This window comes from Eubalaena glacialis, chromosome 19 (assembly GCF_028564815.1).
Source record: "Eubalaena glacialis isolate mEubGla1 chromosome 19, mEubGla1.1.hap2.+ XY, whole genome shotgun sequence".
Taxonomy (NCBI): Eukaryota; Metazoa; Chordata; class Mammalia; order Artiodactyla; family Balaenidae; genus Eubalaena; species Eubalaena glacialis.
This window is the reverse complement of record NC_083734.1, coordinates 33893481-33915311: the sequence shown is the minus strand read 5'-3', so window position 1 is coordinate 33915311 and position 21831 is coordinate 33893481.

The following is a 21831-nucleotide window of genomic DNA, read 5'->3' as shown; positions in this document are numbered from 1 at the left end:
TCCCAGAGCACGTGCAATACTCCTTGTGCCTGCAACAAGCAATGTGGTACACAGCACACTTCGACCTTGACTTCCTTTCAAGGAAAGGCCGCAGGGCAGGGTCATTGAATCGAGAGAGGGAAACACTTGGCTGCATTCCTCAGGTGAGACACAGGTCAAACTGTGCCGGCTGAAAAGCTCAGGTTCCCTTTGGGAAGCTCTTCGTTGTATGCGGGACGGGAAGGCCTTTGCTTGCAGGCTGTGGCCATTGCCAGGCTAGGACGGAGGAAACACCGCCTATCCCAGCACGCTTGTTAGCACGCATGGGAGAGAACTCACGCCCTGTTTCAGTCCCCTGCCAGCCATACATACACGTCAAGGACAGTGTTCCCAGAGATACCTTCCTGTAAATGGGAGAGAGGAAGTTTGACTGGGCAAAACTCAGCCTTGGCAGGCCGTCTGAACAGCTTACTCCCTTGACGGCTTTGGAGCAGAGAGCATCACGCAGCGTTCCGTGAAGCTCATGGTAGGCTGATTTTAGGGCTCTCGCCGACACTCCTCGGGCTCTAGCCCTCTCAACCTCTTCCGGCCCTTACTGGCCTTCTCTGACACACCTCGGCGAGTACAGAGCTTAGGGCGACACATTCCGTTTACGATGGGCAGCAGGAATTCACAGCAGTGTGTCAAGCCCTCCGGCCTTCTCTCCTTCGGCACGCAGAGGTTTTGCACTTCTTGCAAACACCTCAGCGGAGAGCCCAAAGTATTCCTGATCTCTTCAACAATGTAGTGCTGCACTAGACTTCAAATATGTCTTCGCTGCGAGATACATTAGAGCGTGTAGTCGTTGCTTCTGAAGGTGAGGAACGCTTCCCTAATGGGCTTTCAGGGAGAAACCTGCTGCGAGTGGCCGTCTGCAAGCCCTTGCGATCACATTCGTCAGCGGCGGTGGTGGCAGTCAAGTTCTGACAGCAAATGGAAATATCAGCTCTCCATGTTTACGAAACGCACCCCTCCGTGTGTCAAAGGCAAAAGTCTACCTTTCCTTCAGAGTCCTAAACCCTGTGAGACAAACATGGTGCGGGTGGCTCCATTCAAAGTGTTTCTCAGGATACCGGGGGAAACTTCCCATGCTAAGAGGGACGAATAGGCTCTGTTTCCTGTCCGGTCAAGTCCATTTCCAGGAACACATCAGAGTCCTTGGTAAAGCGCGTTGTGTGAATGGGCAGAGGAAGAAAGCACTCAGTGCTGGAGAAGGTTAGCTGGCTGACATTGCAGGCACAGTACGCAGCACTCTGTACTTTCACCTTGCCTGTGGCAAATGCATACACACTCTGATGAGGAAGAGACAAGCGGTGCAGGTCCTCTACTGGCTTTCCCACTTATTTGTAGATGACAACAGAGAAGCTTGCCCATGGAACTTGAGACCGGCTTATGTGCAAGTCTACCCAAAATGGAAGAGCCGTTTCCTCCTGCCCCCAGGGACACGTTCCGTACTTTGCCTGGGCAGAGGCTGTGAGGCTTTGTTGATCCAGCTCGTGGGAAACGGATATATAAATTCTGTGAGGAACGAGGATTTCCTTCCCTGCAGCAGCGCCTGTGCTTCCACGTTGCCTTTGGCACACGGTGCTCGAGCGGCGCTCTCAATGAACTGGAAAGAGCCAAATGACAGGAATGTTAATCACGACGCTGCATGCACCACCCTCACCCTTCACATACATCTTCCCGTCAGAGAAATATCCCTGAAGGGTAGTCGAGTCTTAGGGGGAGAAACAAGTGCCCGCAAACTTAGGGTGAAATGCAGGTTTCACTCTGCCGTCTGAAAAATCTTGCCCTGCACGTGACTGAGATCACGGCGTGTTAGATCCGTACCCAATCGCACATACAATTCCGCTGGTGGGCACACAGAGCTCCGGCAGAGCTCGAAGTTCCCAGAGCACGTGCAATACTCCTTGTGCCTGCAACAAGCAATGTCGTACACAGCACACTTGGACCTTGACTTCCTTTCAAGGAAAGGCCGCAGGGCAGGGTCATTGAATCGAGAGAGGGAAACACTTGGCTGCATTCCTCAGGTGAGACACAGGTCAAACTGTGCCGGCTGAAAAGCTCAGGTTCCCTTTGGGAAGCTCTTCGTTGTATGCGGGACGGGAAGGCCTTTGCTTGCAGGCTGTGGCCATTGCCAGGCTAGGACGGAGGAAACACCGCCTATCCCAGCACGCTTGTTAGCACGCATGGGAGAGAACTCACGCCCTGTTTCAGTCCCCTGCCAGCCATACATACACGTCAAGGACAGTGTTCCCAGAGATACCTTCCTGTAAATGGGAGAGAGGAAGTTTGACTGGGCAAAACTCAGCCTTGGCAGGCCGTCTGAACAGCTTACTCCCTTGACGGCTTTGGAGCAGAGAGCATCACGCAGCGTTCCGTGAAGCTCATGGTAGGCTGATTTTAGGGCTCTCGCCGACACTCCTCGGGCTCTAGCCCTCTCAACCTCTTCCGGCCCTTACTGGCCTTCTCTGACACACCTCGGCGAGTACAGAGCTTAGGGCGACACATTCCGTTTACGATGGGCAGCAGGAATTCACAGCAGTGTGTCAAGCCCTCCGGCCTTCTCTCCTTCGGCACGCAGAGGTTTTGCACTTCTTGCAAACACCTCAGCGGAGAGCCCAAAGTATTCCTGATCTCTTCAACAATGTAGTGCTGCACTAGACTTCAAATATGTCTTCGCTGCGAGATACATTAGAGCGTGTAGTCGTTGCTTCTGAAGGTGAGGAACGCTTCCCTAATGGGCTTTCAGGGAGAAACCTGCTGCGAGTGGCCGTCTGCAAGCCCTTGCGATCACATTCGTCAGCGGCGGTGGTGGCAGTCAAGTTCTGACAGCAAATGGAAATATCAGCTCTCCATGTTTACGAAACGCACCCCTCCGTGTGTCAAAGGCAAAAGTCTACCTTTCCTTCAGAGTCCTAAACCCTGTGAGACAAACATGGTGCGGGTGGCTCCATTCAAAGTGTTTCTCAGGATACCGGGGGAAACTTCCCATGCTAAGAGGGACGAATAGGCTCTGTTTCCTGTCCGGTCAAGTCCATTTCCAGGAACACATCAGAGTCCTTGGTAAAGCGCGTTGTGTGAATGGGCAGAGGAAGAAAGCACTCAGTGCTGGAGAAGGTTAGCTGGCTGACATTGCAGGCACAGTACGCAGCACTCTGTACTTTCACCTTGCCTGTGGCAAATGCATACACACTCTGATGAGGAAGAGACAAGCGGTGCAGGTCCTCTACTGGCTTTCCCACTTATTTGTAGATGACAACAGAGAAGCTTGCCCATGGAACTTGAGACCGGCTTATGTGCAAGTCTACCCAAAATGGAAGAGCCGTTTCCTCCTGCCCCCAGGGACACGTTCCGTACTTTGCCTGGGCAGAGGCTGTGAGGCTTTGTTGATCCAGCTCGTGGGAAACGGATATATAAATTCTGTGAGGAACGAGGATTTCCTTCCCTGCAGCAGCGCCTGTGCTTCCACGTTGCCTTTGGCACACGGTGCTCGAGCGGCGCTCTCAATGAACTGGAAAGAGCCAAATGACAGGAATGTTAATCACGACGCTTCATGCACCACCCTCACCCTTCACATACATCTTCCCGTCAGAGAAATATCCCTGAAGGGTAGTCGAGTCTTAGGGGGAGAAACAAGTGCCCGCAAACTTAGGGTGAAATGCAGGTTTCACTCTGCCGTCTGAAAAATCTTGCCCTGCACGTGACTGAGATCACGGCGTGTTAGATCCGTACCCAATCGCACATACAATTCCGCTGGTGGGCACACAGAGCTCCGGCAGAGCTCGAAGTTCCCAGAGCACGTGCAATACTCCTTGTGCCTGCAACAAGCAATGTCGTACACAGCACACTTGGACCTTGACTTCCTTTCAAGGAAAGGCCGCAGGGCAGGGTCATTGAATCGAGAGAGGGAAACACTTGGCTGCATTCCTCAGGTGAGACACAGGTCAAACTGTGCCGGCTGAAAAGCTCAGGTTCCCTTTGGGAAGCTCTTCGTTGTATGCGGGACGGGAAGGCCTTTGCTTGCAGGCTGTGGCCATTGCCAGGCTAGGACGGAGGAAACACCGCCTATCCCAGCACGCTTGTTAGCACGCATGGGAGAGAACTCACGCCCTGTTTCAGTCCCCTGCCAGCCATACATACACGTCAAGGACAGTGTTCCCAGAGATACCTTCCTGTAAATGGGAGAGAGGAAGTTTGACTGGGCAAAACTCAGCCTTGGCAGGCCGTCTGAACAGCTTACTCCCTTGACGGCTTTGGAGCAGAGAGCATCACGCAGTGTTCCGTGAAGCTCATGGTAGGCTGATTTTAGGGCTCTCGCCGACACTCCTCGGGCTCTAGCCCTCTCAACCTCTTCCGGCCCTTACTGGCCTTCTCTGACACACCTCGGCGAGTACAGAGCTTAGGGCGACACATTCCGTTTACGATGGGCAGCAGGAATTCACAGCAGTGTGTCAAGCCCTCCGGCCTTCTCTCCTTCGGCACGCAGAGGTTTTGCACTTCTTGCAAACACCTCAGCGGAGAGCCCAAAGTATTCCTGATCTCTTCAACAATGTAGTGCTGCACTAGACTTCAAATATGTCTTCGCTGCGAGATACATTAGAGCGTGTAGTCGTTGCTTCTGAAGGTGAGGAACGCTTCCCTAATGGGCTTTCAGGGAGAAACCTGCTGCGAGTGGCCGTCTGCAAGCCCTTGCGATCACATTCGTCAGCGGCGGTGGTGGCAGTCAAGTTCTGACAGCAAATGGAAATATCAGCTCTCCATGTTTACGAAACGCACCCCTCCGTGTGTCAAAGGCAAAAGTCTACCTTTCCTTCAGAGTCCTAAACCCTGTGAGACAAACATGGTGCGGGTGGCTCCATTCAAAGTGTTTCTCAGGATACCGGGGGAAACTTCCCATGCTAAGAGGGACGAATAGGCTCTGTTTCCTGTCCGGTCAAGTCCATTTCCAGGAACACATCAGAGTCCTTGGTAAAGCGCGTTGTGTGAATGGGCAGAGGAAGAAAGCACTCAGTGCTGGAGAAGGTTAGCTGGCTGACATTGCAGGCACAGTACGCAGCACTCTGTACTTTCACCTTGCCTGTGGCAAATGCATACACACTCTGATGAGGAAGAGACAAGCGGTGCAGGTCCTCTACTGGCTTTCCCACTTATTTGTAGATGACAACAGAGAAGCTTGCCCATGGAACTTGAGACCGGCTTATGTGCAAGTCTACCCAAAATGGAAGAGCCGTTTCCTCCTGCCCCCAGGGACACGTTCCGTACTTTGCCTGGGCAGAGGCTGTGAGGCTTTGTTGATCCAGCTCGTGGGAAACGGATATATAAATTCTGTGAGGAACGAGGATTTCCTTCCCTGCAGCAGCGCCTGTGCTTCCACGTTGCCTTTGGCACACGGTGCTCGAGCGGCGCTCTCAATGAACTGGAAAGAGCCAAATGACAGGAATGTTAATCACGACGCTTCATGCACCACCCTCACCCTTCACATACATCTTCCCGTCAGAGAAATATCCCTGAAGGGTAGTCGAGTCTTAGGGGGAGAAACAAGTGCCCGCAAACTTAGGGTGAAATGCAGGTTTCACTCTGCCATCTGAAAAATCTTGCCCTGCACGTGACTGAGATCACGGCGTGTTAGATCCGTACCCAATCGCACATACAATTCCGCTGGTGGGCACACAGAGCTCCGGCAGAGCTCGAAGTTCCCAGAGCACGTGCAATACTCCTGGTGGCTGCAACAAGCAATGTCGTACACAGCACACTTCGACCTTGACTTCATTTCAAGGAAAGGCCGCAGGGCAGGGTCATTGAATCGAGAGAGGGAAACACTTGGCTGCATTCCTCAGGTGAGACACAGGTCAAACTGTGCCGGCTGAAAAGCTCAGGTTCCCTTTGGGAAGCTCTTCGTTGTATGCGGGACGGGAAGGCCTTTGCTTGCAGGCTGTGGCCATTGCCAGGCTAGGACGGAGGAAACACCGCCTATCCCAGCACGCTTGTTAGCACGCATGGGAGAGAACTCACGCCCTGTTTCAGTCCCCTGCCAGCCATACATACACGTCAAGGACAGTGTTCCCAGAGATACCTTCCTGTAAATGGGAGAGAGGAAGTTTGACTGGGCAAAACTCAGCCTTGGCAGGCCGTCTGAACAGCTTACTCCCTTGACGGCTTTGGAGCAGAGAGCATCACGCAGCGTTCCGTGAAGCTCATGGTAGGCTGATTTTAGGGCTCTCGCCGACACTCCTCGGGCTCTAGCCCTCTCAACCTCTTCCGGCCCTTACTGGCCTTCTCTGACACACCTCGGCGAGTACAGAGCTTAGGGCGACACATTCCGTTTACGATGGGCAGCAGGAATTCACAGCAGTGTGTCAAGCCCTCCGGCCTTCTCTCCTTCGGCACGCAGAGGTTTTGCACTTCTTGCAAACACCTCAGCGGAGAGCCCAAAGTATTCCTGATCTCTTCAACAATGTAGTGCTGCACTAGACTTCAAATATGTCTTCGCTGCGAGATACATTAGAGCGTGTAGTCGTTGCTTCTGAAGGTGAGGAACGCTTCCCTAATGGGCTTTCAGGGAGAAACCTGCTGCGAGTGGCCGTCTGCAAGCCCTTGCGATCACATTCGTCAGCGGCGGTGGTGGCAGTCAAGTTCTGACAGCAAATGGAAATATCAGCTCTCCATGTTTACGAAACGCACCCCTCCGTGTGTCAAAGGCAAAAGTCTACCTTTCCTTCAGAGTCCTAAACCCTGTGAGACAAACATGGTGCGGGTGGCTCCATTCAAAGTGTTTCTCAGGATACCGGGGGAAACTTCCCATGCTAAGAGGGACGAATAGGCTCTGTTTCCTGTCCGGTCAAGTCCATTTCCAGGAACACATCAGAGTCCTTGGTAAAGCGCGTTGTGTGAATGGGCAGAGGAAGAAAGCACTCAGTGCTGGAGAAGGTTAGCTGGCTGACATTGCAGGCACAGTACGCAGCACTCTGTACTTTCACCTTGCCTGTGGCAAATGCATACACACTCTGATGAGGAAGAGACAAGCGGTGCAGGTCCTCTACTGGCTTTCCCACTTATTTGTAGATGACAACAGAGAAGCTTGCCCATGGAACTTGAGACCGGCTTATGTGCAAGTCTACCCAAAATGGAAGAGCCGTTTCCTCCTGCCCCCAGGGACACGTTCCGTACTTTGCCTGGGCAGAGGCTGTGAGGCTTTGTTGATCCAGCTCGTGGGAAACGGATATATAAATTCTGTGAGGAACGAGGATTTCCTTCCCTGCAGCAGCGCCTGTGCTTCCACGTTGCCTTTGGCACACGGTGCTCGAGCGGCGCTCTCAATCAACTGGAAAGAGCCAAATGACAGGAATGTTAATCACGACGCTTCATGCACCACCCTCACCCTTCACATACATCTTCCCGTCAGAGAAATATCCCTGAAGGGTAGTCGAGTCTTAGGGGGAGAAACAAGTGCCCGCAAACTTAGGGTGAAATGCAGGTTTCACTCTGCCGTCTGAAAAATCTTGCCCTGCACGTGACTGAGATCACGGCGTGTTAGATCCGTACCCAATCGCACATACAATTCCGCTGGTGGGCACACAGAGCTCCGGCAGAGCTCGAAGTTCCCAGAGCACGTGCAATACTCCTGGTGCCTGCAACAAGCAATGTCGTACACAGCACACTTCGACCTTGACTTCCTTTCAAGGAAAGGCCGCAGGGCAGGGTCATTGAATCGAGAGAGGGAAACACTTGGCTGCATTCCTCAGGTGAGACACAGGTCAAACTGTGCCGGCTGAAAAGCTCAGGTTCCCTTTGGGAAGCTCTTCGTTGTATGCGGGACGGGAAGGCCTTTGCTTGCAGGCTGTGGCCATTGCCAGGCTAGGACGGAGGAAACACCGCCTATCCCAGCACGCTTGGTAGCACGCATGGGAGAGAACTCACGCCCTGTTTCAGTCCCCTGCCAGCCATACATACACGTCAAGGACAGTGTTCCCAGAGATACCTTCCTGTAAATGGGAGAGAGGAAGTTTGACTGGGCAAAACTCAGCCTTGGCAGGCCGTCTGAACAGCTTACTCCCTTGACGGCTTTGGAGCAGAGAGCATCACGCAGCGTTCCGTGAAGCTCATGGTAGGCTGATTTTAGGGCTCTCGCCGACACTCCTCGGGCTCTAGCCCTCTCAACCTCTTCCGGCCCTTACTGGCCTTCTCTGACACACCTCGGCGAGTACAGAGCTTAGGGCGACACATTCCGTTTACGATGGGCAGCAGGAATTCACAGCAGTGTGTCAAGCCCTCCGGCCTTCTCTCCTTCGGCACGCAGAGGTTTTGCACTTCTTGCAAACACCTCAGCGGAGAGCCCAAAGTATTCCTGATCTCTTCAACAATGTAGTGCTGCACTAGACTTCAAATATGTCTTCGCTGCGAGATACATTAGAGCGTGTAGTCGTTGCTTCTGAAGGTGAGGAACGCTTCCCTAATGGGCTTTCAGGGAGAAACCTGCTGCGAGTGGCCGTCTGCAAGCCCTTGCGATCACATTCGTCAGCGGCGGTGGTGGCAGTCAAGTTCTGACAGCAAATGGAAATATCAGCTCTCCATGTTTACGAAACGCACCCCTCCGTGTGTCAAAGGCAAAAGTCTACCTTTCCTTCAGAGTCCTAAACCCTGTGAGACAAACATGGTGCGGGTGGCTCCATTCAAAGTGTTTCTCAGGATACCGGGGGAAACTTCCCATGCTAAGAGGGACGAATAGGCTCTGTTTCCTGTCCGGTCAAGTCCATTTCCAGGAACACATCAGAGTCCTTGGTAAAGCGCGTTGTGTGAATGGGCAGAGGAAGAAAGCACTCAGTGCTGGAGAAGGTTAGCTGGCTGACATTGCAGGCACAGTACGCAGCACTCTGTACTTTCACCTTGCCTGTGGCAAATGCATACACACTCTGATGAGGAAGAGACAAGCGGTGCAGGTCCTCTACTGGCTTTCCCACTTATTTGTAGATGACAACAGAGAAGCTTGCCCATGGAACTTGAGACCGGCTTATGTGCAAGTCTACCCAAAATGGAAGAGCCGTTTCCTCCTGCCCCCAGGGACACGTTCCGTACTTTGCCTGGGCAGAGGCTGTGAGGCTTTGTTGATCCAGCTCGTGGGAAACGGATATATAAATTCTGTGAGGAACGAGGATTTCCTTCCCTGCAGCAGCGCCTGTGCTTCCACGTTGCCTTTGGCACACGGTGCTCGAGCGGCGCTCTCAATGAACTGGAAAGAGCCAAATGACAGGAATGTTAATCACGACGCTTCATGCACCACCCTCACCCTTCACATACATCTTCCCGTCAGAGAAATATCCCTGAAGGGTAGTCGAGTCTTAGGGGGAGAAACAAGTGCCCGCAAACTTAGGGTGAAATGCAGGTTTCACTCTGCCGTCTGAAAAATCTTGCCCTGCACGTGACTGAGATCACAGCGTGTTAGATCCGTACCCAATCGCACATACAATTCCGCTGGTGGGCACACAGAGCTCCGGCAGAGCTCGAAGTTCCCAGAGCACGTGCAATACTCCTTGTGCCTGCAACAAGCAATGTCGTACACAGCACACTTCGACCTTGACTTCCTTTCAAGGAAAGGCCGCAGGGCAGGGTCATTGAATCGAGAGAGGGAAACACTTGGCTGCATTCCTCAGGTGAGACACAGGTCAAACTGTGCCGGCTGAAAAGCTCAGGTTCCCTTTGGGAAGCTCTTCGTTGTATGCGGGACGGGAAGGCCTTTGCTTGCAGGCTGTGGCCATTGCCAGGCTAGGACGGAGGAAACACCGCCTATCCCAGCACGCTTGTTAGCACGCATGGGAGAGAACTCACGCCCTGTTTCAGTCCCCTGCCAGCCATACATACACGTCAAGGACAGTGTTCCCAGAGATACCTTCCTGTAAATGGGAGAGAGGAAGTTTGACTGGGCAAAACTCAGCCTTGGCAGGCCGTCTGAACAGCTTACTCCCTTGACGGCTTTGGAGCAGAGAGCATCACGCAGCGTTCCGTGAAGCTCATGGTAGGCTGATTTTAGGGCTCTCGCCGACACTCCTCGGGCTCTAGCCCTCTCAACCTCTTCCGGCCCTTACTGGCCTTCTCTGACACACCTCGGCGAGTACAGAGCTTAGGGCGACACATTCCGTTTACGATGGGCAGCAGGAATTCACAGCAGTGTGTCAAGCCCTCCGGCCTTCTCTCCTTCGGCACGCAGAGGTTTTGCACTTCTTGCAAACACCTCAGCGGAGAGCCCAAAGTATTCCTGATCTCTTCAACAATGTAGTGCTGCACTAGACTTCAAATATGTCTTCGCTGCGAGATACATTAGAGCGTGTAGTCGTTGCTTCTGAAGGTGAGGAACGCTTCCCTAATGGGCTTTCAGGGAGAAACCTGCTGCGAGTGGCCGTCTGCAAGCCCTTGCGATCACATTCGTCAGCGGCGGTGGTGGCAGTCAAGTTCTGACAGCAAATGGAAATATCAGCTCTCCATGTTTACGAAACGCACCCCTCCGTGTGTCAAAGGCAAAAGTCTACCTTTCCTTCAGAGTCCTAAACCCTGTGAGACAAACATGGTGCGGGTGGCTCCATTCAAAGTGTTTCTCAGGATACCGGGGGAAACTTCCCATGCTAAGAGGGACGAATAGGCTCTGTTTCCTGTCCGGTCAAGTCCATTTCCAGGAACACATCAGAGTCCTTGGTAAAGCGCGTTGTGTGAATGGGCAGAGGAAGAAAGCACTCAGTGCTGGAGAAGGTTAGCTGGCTGACATTGCAGGCACAGTACGCAGCACTCTGTACTTTCACCTTGCCTGTGGCAAATGCATACATACTCTGATGAGGAAGAGACAAGCGGTGCAGGTCCTCTACTGGCTTTCCCACTTATTTGTAGATGACAACAGAGAAGCTTGCCCATGGAACTTGAGACCGGCTTATGTGCAAGTCTACCCAAAATGGAAGAGCCGTTTCCTCCTGCCCCCAGGGACACGTTCCGTACTTTGCCTGGGCAGAGGCTGTGAGGCTTTGTTGATCCAGCTCGTGGGAAACGGATATATAAATTCTGTGAGGAACGAGGATTTCCTTCCCTGCAGCAGCGCCTGTGCTTCCACGTTGCCTTTGGCACACGGTGCTCGAGCGGCGCTCTCAATGAACTGGAAAGAGCCAAATGACAGGAATGTTAATCACGACGCTTCATGCACCACCCTCACCCTTCACATACATCTTCCCGTCAGAGAAATATCCCTGAAGGGTAGTCGAGTCTTAGGGGGAGAAACAAGTGCCCGCAAACTTAGGGTGAAATGCAGGTTTCACTCTGCCGTCTGAAAAATCTTGCCCTGCACGTGACTGAGATCACGGCGTGTTAGATCCGTACCCAATCGCACATACAATTCCGCTGGTGGGCACACAGAGCTCCGGCAGAGCTCGAAGTTCCCAGAGCACGTGCAATACTCCTTGTGCCTGCAACAAGCAATGTCGTACACAGCACACTTGGACCTTGACTTCCTTTCAAGGAAAGGCCGCAGGGCAGGGTCATTGAATCGAGAGAGGGAAACACTTGGCTGCATTCCTCAGGTGAGACACAGGTCAAACTGTGCCGGCTGAAAAGCTCAGGTTCCCTTTGGGAAGCTCTTCGTTGTATGCGGGACGGGAAGGCCTTTGCTTGCAGGCTGTGGCCATTGCCAGGCTAGGACGGAGGAAACACCGCCTATCCCAGCACGCTTGTTAGCACGCATGGGAGAGAACTCACGCCCTGTTTCAGTCCCCTGCCAGCCATACATACACGTCAAGGACAGTGTTCCCAGAGATACCTTCCTGTAAATGGGAGAGAGGAAGTTTGACTGGGCAAAACTCAGCCTTGGCAGGCCGTCTGAACAGCTTACTCCCTTGACGGCTTTGGAGCAGAGAGCATCACGCAGCGTTCCGTGAAGCTCATGGTAGGCTGATTTTAGGGCTCTCGCCGACACTCCTCGGGCTCTAGCCCTCTCAACCTCTTCCGGCCCTTACTGGCCTTCTCTGACACACCTCGGCGAGTACAGAGCTTAGGGCGACACATTCCGTTTACGATGGGCAGCAGGAATTCACAGCAGTGTGTCAAGCCCTCCGGCCTTCTCTCCTTCGGCACGCAGAGGTTTTGCACTTCTTGCAAACACCTCAGCGGAGAGCCCAAAGTATTCCTGATCTCTTCAACAATGTAGTGCTGCACTAGACTTCAAATATGTCTTCGCTGCGAGATACATTAGAGCGTGTAGTCGTTGCTTCTGAAGGTGAGGAACGCTTCCCTAATGGGCTTTCAGGGAGAAACCTGCTGCGAGTGGCCGTCTGCAAGCCCTTGCGATCACATTCGTCAGCGGCGGTGGTGGCAGTCAAGTTCTGACAGCAAATGGAAATATCAGCTCTCCATGTTTACGAAACGCACCCCTCCGTGTGTCAAAGGCAAAAGTCTACCTTTCCTTCAGAGTCCTAAACCCTGTGAGACAAACATGGTGCGGGTGGCTCCATTCAAAGTGTTTCTCAGGCTACCGAGGGAAACTTCCCATGCTAAGAGGGACGAATAGGCTCTGTTTCCTGTCCGGTCAAGTCCATTTCCAGGAACACATCAGAGTCCTTGGTAAAGCGCGTTGTGTGAATGGGCAGAGGAAGAAAGCACTCAGTGCTGGAGAAGGTTAGCTGGCTGACATTGCAGGCACAGTACGCAGCACTCTGTACTTTCACCTTGCCTGTGGCAAATGCATACACACTCTGATGAGGAAGAGACAAGCGGTGCAGGTCCTCTACTGGCTTTCCCACTTATTTGTAGATGACAACAGAGAAGCTTGCCCATGGAACTTGAGACCGGCTTATGTGCAAGTCTACCCAAAATGGAAGAGCCGTTTCCTCCTGCCCCCAGGGACACGTTCCGTACTTTGCCTGGGCAGAGGCTGTGAGGCTTTGTTGATCCAGCTCGTGGGAAACGGATATATAAATTCTGTGAGGAACGAGGATTTCCTTCCCTGCAGCAGCGCCTGTGCTTCCACGTTGCCTTTGGCACACGGTGCTCGAGCGGCGCTCTCAATGAACTGGAAAGAGCCAAATGACAGGAATGTTAATCACGACGCTTCATGCACCACCCTCACCCTTCACATACATCTTCCCGTCAGAGAAATATCTCTGACGGGTAGTCGAGTCTTAGGGGGAGAAACAAGTTCCCGCAAACTTAGGGTGAAATGCAGGTTTCACTCTGCCGTCTGAAAAATCTTGCCCTGCACGTGACTGAGATCACGGCGTGTTAGATCCGTACCCAATCGCACATACAATTCCGCTGGTGGGCACACAGAGCTCCGGCAGAGCTCGAAGTTCCCAGAGCACGTGCAATACTCCTGGTGGCTGCAACAAGCAATGTGGTACACAGCACACTTCGACCTTGACTTCCTTTCAAGGAAAGGCCGCAGGGCAGGGTCATTGAATCGAGAGAGGGAAACACTTGGCTGCATTCCTCAGGTGAGACACAGGTCAAACTGTGCCGTCTGAAAAGCTCAGGTTCCCTTTGGGAAGCTCTTCGTTGTATGCGGGACGGGAAGGCCTTTGCTTGCAGGCTGTGGCCATTGCCAGGCTAGGACGGAGGAAACACCGCCTCTCCCAGCACGCTTGGTAGCACGCATGGGAGAGAACTCACGCCCTGTTTCAGTCCCCTGCCAGCCATACATACACGTCAAGGACAGTGTTCCCAGAGATACCTTCCTGTAAATGGGAGAGAGGAAGTTTGACTGGGCAAAACTCAGCCTTGGCAGGCCGTCTGAACAGCTTACTCCCTTGACGGCTTTGGAGCAGAGAGCATCACGCAGCGTTCCGTGAAGCTCATGGTAGGCTGATTTTAGGGCTCTCGCCGACACTCCTCGGGCTCTAGCCCTCTCAACCTCTTCCGGCCCTTACTGGCCTTCTCTGACACACCTCGGCGAGTACAGAGCTTAGGGCGACACATTCCGTTTACGATGGGCAGCAGGAATTCACAGCAGTGTGTCAAGCCCTCCGGCCTTCTCTCCTTCGGCACGCAGAGGTTTTGCACTTCTTGCAAACACCTCAGCGGAGAGCCCAAAGTATTCCTGATCTCTTCAACAATGTAGTGCTGCACTAGACTTCAAATATGTCTTCGCTGCGAGATACATTAGAGCGTGTAGTCGTTGCTTCTGAAGGTGAGGAACGCTTCCCTAATGGGCTTTCAGGGAGAAACCTGCTGCGAGTGGCCGTCTGCAAGCCCTTGCGATCACATTCGTCAGCGGCGGTGGTGGCAGTCAAGTTCTGACAGCAAATGGAAATATCAGCTCTCCATGTTTACGAAACGCACCCCTCCGTGTGTCAAAGGCAAAAGTCTACCTTTCCTTCAGAGTCCTAAACCCTGTGAGACAAACATGGTGCGGGTGGCTCCATTCAAAGTGTTTCTCAGGATACCGGGGGAAACTTCCCATGCTAAGAGGGACGAATAGGCTCTGTTTCCTGTCCGGTCAAGTCCATTTCCAGGAACACATCAGAGTCCTTGGTAAAGCGCGTTGTGTGAATGGGCAGAGGAAGAAAGCACTCAGTGCTGGAGAAGGTTAGCTGGCTGACATTGCAGGCACAGTACGCAGCACTCTGTACTTTCACCTTGCCTGTGGCAAATGCATACACACTCTGATGAGGAAGAGACAAGCGGTGCAGGTCCTCTACTGGCTTTCCCACTTATTTGTAGATGACAACAGAGAAGCTTGCCCATGGAACTTGAGACCGGCTTATGTGCAAGTCTACCCAAAATGGAAGAGCCGTTTCCTCCTGCCCCCAGGGACACGTTCCGTACTTTGCCTGGGCAGAGGCTGTGAGGCTTTGTTGATCCAGCTCGTGGGAAACGGATATATAAATTCTGTGAGGAACGAGGATTTCCTTCCCTGCAGCAGCGCCTGTGCTTCCACGTTGCCTTTGGCACACGGTGCTCGAGCGGCGCTCTCAATGAACTGGAAAGAGCCAAATGACAGGAATGTAAATCACGACGCTTGATGCACCACCCTCACCCTTCACATACATCTTCCCCTCAGAGAAATATCCCGAAAAGGGTAGTCGAGTCTTAGGGGGAGAAACAAGTGCCCGCAAACTTAGGGTGAAATGCAGGTTTCACTCTGCCGTCTGAAAAATCTTGCCCTGCACGTGACTGAGATCACGGCGTGTTAGATCCGTACCCAATCGCACATACAATTCCGCTGGTGGGCACACAGAGCTCCGGCAGAGCTCGAAGTTCCCAGAGCACGTGCAATACTCCTGGTGGCTGCAACAAGCAATGTCGTACACAGCACACTTCGACCTTGACTTCCTTTCAAGGAAAGGCCGCAGGGCAGGGTCATTGAATCGAGAGAGGGAAACACTTGGCTGCATTCCTCAGGTGAGACACAGGTCAAACTGTGCCGTCTGAAAAGCTCAGGTTCCCTTTGGGAAGCTCTTCGTTGTATGCGGGACGGGAAGGCCTTTGCTTGCAGGCTGTGGCCATTGCCAGGCTAGGACGGAGGAAACACCGCCTCTCCCAGCACGCTTGGTAGCACGCATGGGAGAGAACTCACGCCCTGTTTCAGTCCCCTGCCAGCCATACATACACGTCAAGGACAGTGTTCCCAGAGATACCTTCCTGTAAATGGGAGAGAGGAAGTTTGACTGGGCAAAACTCAGCCTTGGCAGGCCGTCTGAACAGCTTACTCCCTTGACGGCTTTGGAGCAGAGAGCATCACGCAGCGTTCCGTGAAGCTCATGGTAGGCTGATTTTAGGGCTCTCGCCGACACTCCTCGGGCTCTAGCCCTCTCAACCTCTTCCGGCCCTTACTGGCCTTCTCTGACACACCTCGGCGAGTACAGAGCTTAGGGCGACACATTCCGTTTACGATGGGCAGCAGGAATTCACAGCAGTGTGTCAAGCCCTCCGGCCTTCTCTCCTTCGGCACGCAGAGGTTTTGCACTTCTTGCAAACACCTCAGCGGAGAGCCCAAAGTATTCCTGATCTCTTCAACAATGTAGTGCTGCACTAGACTTCAAATATGTCTTCGCTGCGAGATACATTAGAGCGTGTAGTCGTTGCTTCTGAAGGTGAGGAACGCTTCCCTAATGGGCTTTCAGGGAGAAACCTGCTGCGAGTGGCCGTCTGCAAGCCCTTGCGATCACATTCGTCAGCGGCGGTGGTGGCAGTCAAGTTCTGACAGCAAATGGAAATATCAGCTCTCCATGTTTACGAAACGCACCCCTCCGTGTGTCAAAGGCAAAAGTCTACCTTTCCTTCAGAGTCCTAAACCCTGTGAGACAAACATGGTGCGGGTGGCTCCATTCAAAGTGTTTCTCAGGATACCGGGGGAAACTTCCCATGCTAAGAGGGACGAATAGGCTCTGTTTCCTGTCCGGTCAAGTCCATTTCCAGGAACACATCAGAGTCCTTGGTAAAGCGCGTTGTGTGAATGGGCAGAGGAAGAAAGCACTCAGTGCTGGAGAAGGTTAGCTGGCTGACATTGCAGGCACAGTACGCAGCACTCTGTACTTTCACCTTGCCTGTGGCAAATGCATACACACTCTGATGAGGAAGAGACAAGCGGTGCAGGTCCTCTACTGGCTTTCCCACTTATTTGTAGATGACAACAGAGAAGCTTGCCCATGGAACTTGAGACCGGCTTATGTGCAAGTCTACCCAAAATGGAAGAGCCGTTTCCTCCTGCCCCCAGGGACACGTTCCGTACTTTGCCTGGGCAGAGGCTGTGAGGCTTTGTTGATCCAGCTCGTGGGAAACGGATATATAAATTCTGTGAGGAACGAGGATTTCCTTCCCTGCAGCAGCGCCTGTGCTTCCACGTTGCCTTTGGCACACGGTGCTCGAGCGGCGCTCTCAATGAACTGGAAAGAGCCAAATGACAGGAATGTTAATCACGACGCTTCATGCACCACCCTCACCCTTCACATACATCTTCCCGTCAGAGAAATATCCCTGAAGGGTAGTCGAGTCTTAGGGGGAGAAACAAGTGCCCGCAAACTTAGGGTGAAATGCAGGTTTCACTCTGCCGTCTGAAAAATCTTGCCCTGCACGTGACTGAGATCACGGCGTGTTAGATCCGTACCCAATCGCACATACAATTCCGCTGGTGGGCACACAGAGCTCCGGCAGAGCTCGAAGTTCCCAGAGCACGTGCAATACTCCTTGTGCCTGCAACAAGCAATGTCGTACACAGCACACTTCGACCTTGACTTCCTTTCAAGGAAAGGCCGCAGGGCAGGGTCATTGAATCGAGAGAGGGAAACACTTGGCTGCATTCCTCAGATGAGACACAGGTCAAACTGTGCCGGCTGAAAAGCTCAGGTTCCCTTTGGGAAGCTCTTCGTTGTATGCGGGACGGGAAGGCCTTTGCTTGCAGGCTGTGGCCATTGCCAGGCTAGGACGGAGGAAACACCGCCTATCCCAGCACGCTTGTTAGCACGCATGGGAGAGAACTCACGCCCTGTTTCAGTCCCCTGCCAGCCATACATACACGTCAAGGACAGTGTTCCCAGAGATACCTTCCTGTAAATGGGAGAGAGGAAGTTTGACTGGGCAAAACTCAGCCTTGGCAGGCCGTCTGAACAGCTTACTCCCTTGACGGCTTTGGAGCAGAGAGCATCACGCAGCGTTCCGTGAAGCTCATGGTAGGCTGATTTTAGGGCTCTCGCCGACACTCCTCGGGCTCTAGCCCTCTCAACCTCTTCCGGCCCTTACTGGCCTTCTCTGACACACCTCGGCGAGTACAGAGCTTAGGGCGACACATTCCGTTTACGATGGGCAGCAGGAATTCACAGCAGTGTGTCAAGCCCTCCGGCCTTCTCTCCTTCGGCACGCAGAGGTTTTGCACTTCTTGCAAACACCTCAGCGGAGAGCCCAAAGTATTCCTGATCTCTTCAACAATGTAGTGCTGCACTAGACTTCAAATATGTCTTCGCTGCGAGATACATTAGAGCGTGTAGTCGTTGCTTCTGAAGGTGAGGAACGCTTCCCTAATGGGCTTTCAGGGAGAAACCTGCTGCGAGTGGCCGTCTGCAAGCCCTTGCGATCACATTCGTCAGCGGCGGTGGTGGCAGTCAAGTTCTGACAGCAAATGGAAATATCAGCTCTCCATGTTTACGAAACGCACCCCTCCGTGTGTCAAAGGCAAAAGTCTACCTTTCCTTCAGAGTCCTAAACCCTGTGAGACAAACATGGTGCGGGTGGCTCCATTCAAAGTGTTTCTCAGGATACCGGGGGAAACTTCCCATGCTAAGAGGGACGAATAGGCTCTGTTTCCTGTCCGGTCAAGTCCATTTCCAGGAACACATCAGAGTCCTTGGTAAAGCGCGTTGTGTGAATGGGCAGAGGAAGAAAGCACTCAGTGCTGGAGAAGGTTAGCTGGCTGACATTGCAGGCACAGTACGCAGCACTCTGTACTTTCACCTTGCCTGTGGCAAATGCATACACACTCTGATGAGGAAGAGACAAGCGGTGCAGGTCCTCTACTGGCTTTCCCACTTATTTGTAGATGACAACAGAGAAGCTTGCCCATGGAACTTGAGACCGGCTTATGTGCAAGTCTACCCAAAATGGAAGAGCCGTTTCCTCCTGCCCCCAGGGACACGTTCCGTACTTTGCCTGGGCAGAGGCTGTGAGGCTTTGTTGATCCAGCTCGTGGGAAACGGATATATAAATTCTGTGAGGAACGAGGATTTCCTTCCCTGCAGCAGCGCCTGTGCTTCCACGTTGCCTTTGGCACACGGTGCTCGAGCGGCGCTCTCAATGAACTGGAAAGAGCCAAATGACAGGAATGTTAATCACGACGCTTCATGCACCACCCTCACCCTTCACATACATCTTCCCGTCAGAGAAATATCCCTGAAGGGTAGTCGAGTCTTAGGGGGAGAAACAAGTGCCCGCAAACTTAGGGTGAAATGCAGGTTTCACTCTGCCGTCTGAAAAATCTTGCCCTGCACGTGACTGAGATCACGGCGTGTTAGATCCGTACCCAATCGCACATACAATTCCGCTGGTGGGCACACAGAGCTCCGGCAGAGCTCGAAGTTCCCAGAGCACGTGCAATACTCCTGGTGCCTGCAACAAGCAATGTCGTACACAGCACACTTCGACCTTGACTTCCTTTCAAGGAAAGGCCGCAGGGCAGGGTCATTGAATCGAGAGAGGGAAACACTTGGCTGCATTCCTCAGGTGAGACACAGGTCAAACTGTGCCGGCTGAAAAGCTCAGGTTCCCTTTGGGAAGCTCTTCGTTGTATGCGGGACGGGAAGGCCTTTGCTTGCAGGCTGTGGCCATTGCCAGGCTAGGACGGAGGAAACACCGCCTATCCCAGCACGCTTGGTAGCACGCATGGGAGAGAACTCACGCCCTGTTTCAGTCCCTTGCCAGCCATACATACACGTCAAGGACAGTGTTCCCAGAGATACCTTCCTGTAAATGGGAGAGAGGAAGTTTGACTGGGCAAAACTCAGCCTTGGCAGGCCGTCTGAACAGCTTACTCCCTTGACGGCTTTGGAGCAGAGAGCATCACGCAGCGTTCCGTGAAGCTCATGGTAGGCTGATTTTAGGGCTCTCGCCGACACTCCTCGGGCTCTAGCCCTCTCAACCTCTTCCGGCCCTTACTGGCCTTCTCTGACACACCTCGGCGAGTACAGAGCTTAGGGCGACACATTCCGTTTATGATGGGCAGCAGGAATTCACAGCAGTGTGTCAAGCCCTCCGGCCTTCTCTCCTTCGGCACGCAGAGGTTTTGCACTTCTTGCAAACACCTCAGCGGAGAGCCCAAAGTATTCCTGATCTCTTCAACAATGTAGTGCTGCACTAGACTTCAAATATGTCTTCGCTGCGAGATACATTAGAGCGTGTAGTCGTTGCTTCTGAAGGTGAGGAACGCTTCCCTAATGGGCTTTCAGGGAGAAACCTGCTGCGAGTGGCCGTCTGCAAGCCCTTGCGATCACATTCGTCAGCGGCGGTGGTGGCAGTCAAGTTCTGACAGCAAATGGAAATATCAGCTCTCCATGTTTACGAAACGCACCCCTCCGTGTGTCAAAGGCAAAAGTCTACCTTTCCTTCAGAGTCCTAAACCCTGTGAGACAAACATGGTGCGGGTGGCTCCATTCAAAGTGTTTCTCAGGATACCGGGGGAAACTTCCCATGCTAAGAGGGACGAATAGGCTCTGTTTCCTGTCCGGTCAAGTCCATTTCCAGGAACACATCAGAGTCCTTGGTAAAGCGCGTTGTGTGAATGGGCAGAGGAAGAAAGCACTCAGTGCTGGAGAAGGTTAGCTGGCTGACATTGCAGGCACAGTACGCAGCACTCTGTACTTTCACCTTGCCTGTGGCAAATGCATACATACTCTGATGAGGAAGAGACAAGCGGTGCAGGTCCTCTACTGGCTTTCCCACTTATTTGTAGATGACAACAGAGAAGCTTGCCCATGGAACTTGAGACCGGCTTATGTGCAAGTCTACCCAAAATGGAAGAGCCGTTTCCTCCTGCCCCCAGGGACACGTTCCGTACTTTGCCTGGGCAGAGGCTGTGAGGCTTTGTTGATCCAGCTCGTGGGAAACGGATATATAAATTCTGTGAGGAACGAGGATTTCCTTCCCTGCAGCAGCGCCTGTGCTTCCACGTTGCCTTTGGCACACGGTGCTCGAGCGGCGCTCTCAATGAACTGGAAAGAGCCAAATGACAGGAATGTTAATCACGACGCTTCATGCACCACCCTCACCCTTCACATACATCTTCCCGTCAGAGAAATATCCCTGAAGGGTAGTCGAGTCTTAGGGGGAGAAACAAGTGCCCGCAAACTTAGGGTGAAATGCAGGTTTCACTCTGCCGTCTGAAAAATCTTGCCCTGCACGTGACTGAGATCACGGCGTGTTAGATCCGTACCCAATCGCACATACAATTCCGCTGGTGGGCACACAGAGCTCCGGCAGAGCTCGAAGTTCCCAGAGCACGTGCAATACTCCTGGTGGCTGCAACAAGCAATGTCGTACACAGCACACTTCGACCTTGACTTCCTTTCAAGGAAAGGCCGCAGGGCAGGGTCATTGAATCGAGAGAGGGAAACACTTGGCTGCATTCCTCAGGTGAGACACAGGTCAAACTGTGCCGTCTGAAAAGCTCAGGTTCCCTTTGGGAAGCTCTTCGTTGTATGCGGGACGGGAAGGCCTTTGCTTGCAGGCTGTGGCCATTGCCAGGCTAGGACGGAGGAAACACCGCCTCTCCCAGCACGCTTGTTAGCACGCATGGGAGAGAACTCACGCCCTGTTTCAGTCCCCTGCCAGCCATACATACACGTCAAGGACAGTGTTCCCAGAGATACCTTCCTGTAAATGGGAGAGAGGAAGTTTGACTGGGCAAAACTCAGCCTTGGCAGGCCGTCTGAACAGCTTACTCCCTTGACGGCTTTGGAGCAGAGAGCATCACGCAGCGTTCCGTGAAGCTCATGGTAGGCTGATTTTAGGGCTCTCGCCGACACTCCTCGGGCTCTAGCCCTCTCAACCTCTTCCGGCCCTTACTGGCCTTCTCTGACACACCTCGGCGAGTACAGAGCTTAGGGCGACACATTCCGTTTACGATGGGCAGCAGGAATTCACAGCAGTGTGTCAAGCCCTCCGGCCTTCTCTCCTTCGGCACGCAGAGGTTTTGCACTTCTTGCAAACACCTCAGCGGAGAGCCCAAAGTATTCCTGATCTCTTCAACAATGTAGTGCTGCACTAGACTTCAAATATGTCTTCGCTGCGAGATACATTAGAGCGTGTAGTCGTTGCTTCTGAAGGTGAGGAACGCTTCCCTAATGGGCTTTCAGGGAGAAACCT